This window comes from Carettochelys insculpta, chromosome 1 (assembly GCF_033958435.1).
Source record: "Carettochelys insculpta isolate YL-2023 chromosome 1, ASM3395843v1, whole genome shotgun sequence".
NCBI classification, from domain to species: Eukaryota; Metazoa; Chordata; order Testudines; family Carettochelyidae; genus Carettochelys; species Carettochelys insculpta.
In genome coordinates, this window is record NC_134137.1 from 240,397,068 (window position 1) to 240,406,474 (window position 9,407).

Below are 9,407 nucleotides of genomic sequence, written 5' to 3' on the forward strand. Positions count from 1 at the left end.
AATTTAAAAAGTAATGGGCATTGTGATCATCTAGCCTGATCTCCTGCATACCGCAAGTCATGGGAATTCCCTGAACTAATTCCTTCTTCAACTTCAACTGCTGTGATTGAACTAAAGCATATCTTAGAAAAATATCCAATCTTCATTTAAAAATTGTCAGTGATGGAGAATCTATTACAAATCTTGGTAACTTGTTCCAATGGTTAATTACTGTCAGCATTAAAAATACATCTTATTTCCACTCTGAATTTGTCTACCTTCAACTGCCCACGTTTGGACCTTGTAACACAGTTGTCTACATCACTGAAGAGCCTTCTTTTATCAAGTGTCTGTTCCCTACGTAGGCACTCACCCACTCAAATCACTTTTTTTTTTAATAAACTAAATTCAATTCCTTGAGCTAGATTCAGGAAGGAATGTAGACATCTTACTGTTAGGCACCTAGGAGATCATTGCAAAGCCTGGGTTAAATAAATACAATGAATGGGGAGAGAAAGTCACCTCAGAATGGGATTCACAGAAGCTAGGACTCTAGGTGGTTCCCTGCCTAAATACCTGGGAGAGCTACCAAGGTGATGAGTGAGTGCTCAGACCCATCTTTCTCTTTGAGAGGTACACCTAAGTCTTGGCTATAGGGAGTGCTCCAGGTCAAGAATATGGGATATTCTTACACAGGATTTCCTTAATGTCTCCTAAGCTGCGTCTACACGTGCACGCTACTTCGAAGTAGCGGCACCAACTTCGACGTTAGGCGGCGAGACGTCGAAGTCGCTAACCTCATGAGGAGATAGGAATAGCGCCCTACTTCAACGTTCAACGTCGAAGTAGGGACCGTGTAGACGATCCGCGTCCCACAACGTCGAAATTGCTGGGTCTTCCATGGCGGCCATCAGCTGGGGGGTTGAGAGATGCTCTCTCTCCAGCCCCTGCGGGGCTCTATGGTCACCGTGGGCAGCAGCCCTTAGCCCAGGGCTTCTGGCTGCTTCTGCGGCAGCTGGGGATCTATCCTGCAGGCACAGGGTCTGCAACCAGTTGTCAGCTCTGTGTATCTTGTGTTGTTTAGTGCAACTGTGTCTGGGAGGGGCCCTTTAAGGGAGCGGCTGGCTGTTGAGTCCGCCCTGTGACCCTGTCTGCAGCTGTGCCTGGCATCCCTATTTCGATGTGTGCTACTTTGACGTGTAGACGTTCCCTCGCTGCGCCTATTTCGATGTTGGGCTGAGCAACGTCGAAGTTGAACATCGACGTTGCCGGCCCTGGAGGACGTGTAGACGTTATTCATCGAAATAGACTATTTCGATGTTGGCTGCACGTGTAGACGTAGCCCTACTGAAGCTGCTCCACTTTGGAGTAAATAATGAAATAATCATTGGGCCAGAGAGACTGACACTGAAGCATACTGATTGGAGCACTCACCTGGGAAGTAGCAAGCCCATACATCTGTTTCTCTGCTTCAAAGACTTTTTAGAAAAACATATTTGTCCAAATGCTATTGTCTAATATCGTGCGTGTTTCACATACAATTCTCTCACATTTGGCCCAGCTCTGGTTTCACTGTGGAAACCACAGTGCCCGAGGTGGTTGAGTGGCTGCAAGGCAGGAGTATTAGGGCAGTTTTGCTATGGATAACATTTCCCAGTTGCTGTTTTAGGAAAGTTTTCTGAATTACAAGTCTGTTTCAAATGAGAAATTGACTCCAGGACAATTTCTCTGCATCATCCTTAGGAATTTAAAGGTGGGCTAGTCAAAGACACCCCATGCAAGCACCACATTTGGCTGCTAAGACATTAAAACATGCTCCCAGAAATTGGAATACCTACTTCTGGACTGATTAGGGAGGGTACATACAGTCCCCTCACCTTCCCTGTGCCCCCCTCCTCATCTGCTAGCCTGGGGACTATGTGAGCTATGAGTCCCGCCCCCAGCCATAATCTTACCACATTGACTGATGTATTGAAAATTGAATTGCAAGTGGCCTCTGCTGGATTTCCTGTCAGGTCAGAATTTTTCCTTTAGAAAACATTGAAATGTTTTGCCAATAAGGTAATTAAAATGTTTCCAAATCAAACTATCAATACCAATATCAAAAAACTTTGAGATTTAGACTTTTCATCCCCATTTGTGACAAAAATAACTGTCAGAATGTCATGGGGAATGGGAGTTCTGTTTTAAGATGAGCTCTAGTTTCTAGCCTGCATGATTGCAAACAAAAGATTGTAAATGTGACCCAAGTGCACAGTAAAGGCTCAGGAACCAGAAGGCAAATCAAAAGAACCCCAGATGTATTTATTTTAAGACCTCCCTGTTTTAAACCACTCCCATAACTTTGGGGGCATCAGTAATGATTTGTGAATGCTTAGGGTTGGTAAGATTGAAAAGGGGTGAATATGATGTCACAGTGTGATGGTAAGGGATTAACATCTCATTTCAGTACAACAGAAATTTTAGATTGAGCTAGTTCCCCTTTATTCATATACTTTTCCTACCTGCTAATACAGTAGCTGTGGGTTGGTGTAAAAGGATTAAAAACAGATCACTTTCTAAGAAGCAATAATTCTGTGAAGTAAACACCCTGGTTTGTTAATTCCACAGGGAAAGACTCTCACTCTTTCTGGTGTCTTAGGTCTGGCTCTAGCTCTAAGAAGTCACAGTAAGCTTGATGTCCAGAACAGAATGCATGAAAGGGGTAAGTCTCACCTCAGCCTATATTCCTCCCTTGTTTTTGAGCCATTTCAATGGCCTCCTGCCTCCATTTCTCACAGCACACTATGATACATCCTTAACTGTCTCCGTTTACAGAGTGACTGAGATCTGCCTATCCCACCACTTAACCTCAGTGTAGCTGATGTTGTGTGGTCCAGTACCAAATCCCCACCCTCAATACAAAGCCATTATTAAACTTGAACCTCCCTAAGCTGGGAACACCAGCGATTTGGACCCTGGCAGGGGGAAGAAGAAGCAGCTGTGTGTGTTGCTAATTCCCCACCCCTCAGCTGGGGAACTTCAAGGCAAGCCACCCACTACTCTGGAGGCTTTCACCACCCACTGCTCCCATAGTGGTGGGAGGCAGTGCCTGGGAACGGCAGAAGGCATGGAGCTCCATTTTCCCCCAGAAGGGGGCACTAGGTAAGCACCCCACCTCCACCCAAACCCCTCCTCCTTCCCCCTCCGGACAATTCCATAATACAACATACCTTTTTTCCCAGGGTTGCTGGATAAAGGTGGTTCAAGTGTATTCAAATTAGGTAATACCTATAAACCTCAAACAATGAGCAGGGCTCCCTTATGCTAAGTGCTGTACAGGAAGATACAGAACAAAAGAGCCTTGGCCCCAGAGAACTTACACAATGAGGCTCCGACAGCCAGGTCACATAAGTTAGCTAAACACTGCTGGGGAAAGCAGGAGGAGAACACAATAGAAAGTAAAATTTACCAGAGAAACTGAACTGTCTGCAGGCATCTAAGTTGGATCATCTCTTCCTGCCCACAGACATCTTGGTAAATCTTCTTGGTAAACTAGCCTCTGCTGCGGCCACAGTAAGACTATCAGCTCTTTGCACGTATGTAGGAAGGCTCCAAGCACACACTGCCCTAGTAAACACTCCCACCATCTCCCCAGACCCCTCCACTTTCACAGCAGTCTCTCTTCTGGCCTCCTGCAGTGGGAGGAGCCATCCCCACTCTAGCCCTGCCAGTCAATCACTGCCCTCAGCACCTCCTCCAATGAAAGCTCACAGGGGGCGATAGAAAGGAGCCCTGGGAGGAAGGAGGGGAAAGCTGGAGCAAGTGCTGTAGCTTAAGCACTGGCACCAAGAGTCCCTCAGCTGAATGAATCTGGCTTGAATGAAGGTTACTGAGACTGGCTGGGTGTCTAGGTGCACAGAGGGGTAATTAAGTACTGGAGGAACCTGAAGGGAGGAGCTGCTAGCAGTGGAGTGGGTAGAATTTGAGGGAGTGGGAAGGGCACTAAGGCCAGGGAGCGGGTTAATGTAATGTAGCACTAGGGAAGAAGCTGAGAGTGGGCTGTGGAGCGTTACTACCCCGACCTTCTCCACTAGGCTCCTGTTCTTAGCTGTAACATCACCCAGCTGGGGCTCATTTAGCAGACTCTGAGCTCCTTGGGTAATTTCTGATTGCTCACCAGTGTGGGATTGGCAAAGTCTCCCTTGTTGTCCTACCCTAAACCTGTTAACTCTCCTGAGGTACATTGCATCCCTTTTCTTTTCCACTTAAAAAGGTTTGAAACTCTGATCCACGCTCTTTTTCTAGATGGAGCTGGGGGAAGAGCCACTGGGCTCTGGGCTCCAGGGCTCCAGAAGAAGTATGAGAAATGGAAATCCCTACACAGGTGAGGAGTAACTTACAGCAATCAGATCACACACTGCAAGAAAGCTGGGCTATTGGCAAAGATGGTGTGAGTTCTTAGGTCTGTCTTCTCTCACCTGTTTTCTCTGCAGAGCCCATGTTATAGACTGAGGTGAAGTCATGTGCTCACTGTGACACTGCATGCTCCTTTTTGCTCTGGGGTACTTCTAATTTTTTAAAATAAGGAAAACAAAATTCACTTGAACTCAGAGAAAACAAAAGCCAGAACTTTTTCTCTCTTGGCTTTATCTTCCTCTTTTACTTCTGTGAGTGGGAGGACCCCAGAAGTTAAGGGATCTGAGTGGGGGAACTGGAGCTCTCCCATCTGAATTATCTTTTACCCCTCAAGGCATTTTTGGGTGTGGTGAATGTTACCTGGGTCTTGCTGCACTGCTAAAGAGATGAAGGCAGTTGGTCACTGGGGGTTACGTGCAGTCTCTGCAAATTGCTGTGGCTTTTGGGGGAAGATGCCCCACTCCTGTTACAATTTGTCAAATTGCTTCTTCCACCTGTTGGAGGGCAAGATGCCAAAGGGACATTATGGTGCTTTTAGACCCATATGCCTGCAATCCCAAGGTAGGGAATGAGCTAGCTCTTCACTAATGGCATTGAATCATTCAGTGTCAGTCAGAAAGATTTATCTTAAGCATACATGGCTGTAAATCAGATACTTACACCTGTGGTGTGAGGGACAGGAGACCTCAATTTTAAAGCAGGCTGTAATAAATGGGCAGGGGTGGAGGGTGTAAGGTCTTAAAGAAGTGGTTACAATAAGATTACTGGGAGGGGTTGCTCATTTGAGCCAGTTTTTTCCCTTCCTGTTTTGCAGGAGGATTTGTGTGATCTAAGTACTTGGCTTGGTCTGCTCTGAGGGATGGACATTCCTCAAGAAAAGGGAGAGATGCTCACATTTATCTCCCTTGCTCACCTCCCTCCCACTCTTCCATCAACTATTTATTTCTGTCCTTTCAGCTCTTCTTTTCTCCTATATTTCCCTTTGGGAAAAGGGTTTGGTGGGCTTTGACTTCTGGATTAAAGGCCTCACAAACAGTCACTTAATAGAAATGCTTTGCAAGTACTACTCCAAGGCTTGCTTTCTCACCCCAGTGCCAGGAATCTACAATGTCAGAACTCCTGGCTTGTTTTTTTGTTTATTCCAGCAAGTGATAATGCCATGAGTGAAAATGAGGAGGAAAAACCACATCAAGATCATGTGTTTTTGCAAGTAGCCGAAGCCCAGAGTCCTAGCTATGGAAAAACCAGGCCAGAAAGGCAGCAGCAGAGAAAGAGATGCACTAAATCTGCTCATCATGCAAGAGGGTCTAAGAAACTAAATGCCACCCTGAATCAAAAGAAAGCTCCCAGGGAAGAGAGGCCCTACACATGTACAGAATGTGGGAAAAGTTTGAAGGGGAGCACCACCTTCTTCAACCATCTGAAAATCCACACAGGAGAAAAGCCCTTTGAATGCACCAAGTGTGGGAAAAGCTTCAGTAGGAAGGCAAACCTTGTGGTACATGAAAGAATCCATACAGGAGAGAGACCCTATAAATGTAAAGAATGTGAGAAAAGCTTTGGCCGGAGCTCAAATCTCATCGCACACTATAAAACCCACATGAAAAAGAAATCCTATGCTTGTGCTGCATGTAACAAAAGCTTCACTTGTGGCTCTGCCCTGGTTCGGCATCAGAAAATCCACACAGAAGAGAAACCTTATAAATGTACTGAATGCAGGAAGAGTTTCCGTCTGAGTTCAAACTTCGTTAAACATCAGAAAGTCCATGTGAAGGACACATCCAATGAATATGCAGCAGGTAACTGAATTGATTAGGTTAAATAGAGGACACAATCTGTATTGGCTTTATTGCCAACTCTCATGGGAAGACTAGTACGTAGTCTCATGTCCTCCATCTGATGCTAAAAACTTGCTCGGGGTTCTCCATACTCATGGCTTTTGTGACTACCTGTGAAATATCAGCAAAGACCCACTTAAGTAAATGCATCCAAAAGGTCATACTGACACTTTTATATGATTCAGGAAATCTAGTAGAGACTGCACTATTGATTTCGCATGGAAAAATGCTCCGATACTGTGATGATGCATAGCAATATTAAAACTTGCATGCACTTAACCTGAAAAAAGAAGGCATTTTTTTTCTCTTCTTTCGAAAGCATTCATTGCTCATTAGGCAATGAAGCATCTACAATTAAACCTGTCTACATCATCACTGAAGAGACTGGCTATTTAACAGACGTATCTTCTAATATATGTAGTACAGAACTGTACTTGTAGGAGTATTGCATAATAAAGTTAAGAAGTTTCTTACGAGTTGTGAACAAATTTCATAATCTTGCATAGTCTCTTATTAAATGGACCTTGAAAATATGCAGTAAGAAATTGGATATGTTCCTTACTCCTTTCTTGTGTGTATCATATTAAAAATATAACGCAGTCATTTTGATATGAGAAATTCAGGAGTTGTCTACCAGGGAAGATGCTATGGATGACTGTAGTTTTATGACCTTAGTGAAGTGAAACCTGACTTAAGGCCCTGATTTTTGAAGAGCAGTTAATCACAGACTAATTGATAGGGGAATTGACATTTATTTCAGTAGTCACATCTAATAAAAACACTTGAAATGCCTTGTCTAAAGATTTAACTTCCCTTAAACGATATATGGTAAATGATTAATCCATAGATAATGGAATTTATTTAGCCAGCTTTCCCAATGTAAACACTGAAGATTAAAAAGTTCATGTGCCTGAAACAGTGATTAAAATATTCAAGGTTGGTTTGTGGCTTTTTTTTTTTTTTTTTTCCCCCCCCTCTCACTAAGCCCTCCTCTCCAAAGAGGCACAACCTCACTGCCTTTACTACTTGTCATTAAGAAGAAATACATCTGACTTTAGAACAGTACACTTAAAATGCTAACCTATTATTTTCATTTCCCTTTTATAGTATGTCAAGTGGAACCACAAAGCAGTGGTTCAGAGCAAGTAAATATGGACCAGTCAAGATTTGTACTTGAAGAGTGTGAGTATAAACAAGTCTTAGGGGTAGCTCTGTTAGTATGTAGCTTTGCAAAACAACAAGCAGTTCTGTAGCACTTAGATAAATGTGTGTAGTCCTTTTGTTGGGTTTACTCACTAAAGCTTATTACCTACCTTTTCATATTGTAATTAATATTCTTTTCTCTTCCCATAGTGAGGAAAATGAGGGAGAACATGGACATGCTTCTTCTGAATCAGCAAAGCCAGCTACAGGTCCTGCAAGAGATTCAGAAACAGTTGAATGTTCTCCTCCCAGGCAATGATCTCATTAATTCCAATGTGTACAGTTTGGGGCTTCTGCTGGGCCAGCAGGCTGCTGCCATGGCATCTTTGCCTTTTCCCCTTCTTAATCCCAGTAACCTTCTCCCAGAAATCGCCCAGCCTTTTCCCACTCAGATTTCATCTCAGTCATCTTCTGAAACCCTCGCTGCTACACAACCTCAGTTTCCAACTGCTCTGACAACTACCTGATCCAGCCCCCAGGTACTGTAAACATGGCAAACAAACTGCTTCTGTATGTCCCTGTCCTTCTGATGTACCCCTTCTGAGGCAAATGTGGATTTTTAGATTGTGTGTGTCTCTCTCATCAAAAGGCTCAGAGCAGAGGTGTCTCTACATGGTTGACTTAACTAAGGCTTCCTTAGTTCAGGTGGGTTTGAATAAAGTGATCCGAACTGACTGTCGCTTAACTAAAGAGCTCTGTTCACTGGCCTCTCTAATGTAGCTTTAAATTGGGTACTGTAGCATAGTCTTCAAGACTTTTCTATGAGCAAATGTTCATAAACCTGCATTAGTTTTGATTGTGCACTACAGTCTGTGCACAAAGTGTTACCTTGGTTACAGTTAATCTGTTGTTCAAATAGGCCACGTTCTCCTATATGAAAATGTCAGGGTATTTTTAAAGCTCTTTAATCTAGTTAATTAGGGCCTAGATGGTAGCATTTAATCAGTGTCTTCTGAGGCTCCCCAGAGGCTGAGGCACACTGTCCCTTGGGATTCACTGAGAAAGGAGGTTTTGAAGTCAGCAGGAGTTGCCTCAGACCTTAAGAAAATGGAACTTCACGTTTTGATTTTTTTTTTTGTTTTTTCTTAGGGCTAGATTTCACTCCCTTACTCACGTTAAGGAGCATCTCAGTCCAGGAATGGTCCCACTGGTGCTACTCACAGTGAATAAGGCTATCAGAAGCTAGTCCATAGATTGTGGACTAGATTAAACATTATTTTATTAAACGTGAACAATTTGGGTTGTGACTGCATATGGTTTGTATGGACACTCAAATCAATTTCTTGAAAATAAGTGCATTCCTTACTGACTTATGTCAAATGTAAGCTACTTCTACATGAGTGCTGAACACAGGGATTTGTATCAGCTTAATTAAACCTCAAAGTTTGTATTAAGATCTTGTTTACACATCAATGGGACATTGTCTAACAGTCCACCTTTCATGAGTTACGCATATCCTGTTCAAAATGCATGAAGCTGAATTGTATGGCTCTTTAGGTGTTCCTCTGGTTGCAGAGTGAGTCTGATACATGGGCTTGTTTATTTTTTTTAATATGTAGTCTTTTTAATAGTACTACTTTTAGTGGCTTTTATATTCCTTCAAAAGTAAGAAATTAAAATATTGCATTTTCTTAATACATAATTCTACACGTGTCTGTTCAGTGCTTCCTCTGTCTTCCTTCTGTCCCACAGGGAGAAAGTGCTTGTATACTCAAAACTGACCATTTTTATGTGGGTTTGGGTATGTTGTTTATAGGTCATGCTAGCCTTAGGCATGGCATTCTCAGACATCCCTCAGCATATCTCTTGCTCCATTCTTAAATACTCTTCCCTAAACCATATTTTACCCATCTTCTTCCCTAAAATCATGCTTCAGTGGGTACCCAACCACCCTGTATTGTTCCCCACCCTGAGATGTGCATCCGTGCTCACATCAGACCCCTCTTAGTTGTAGGTGGTTTCTAAAACAGAGGTATTTACCTTTCCATT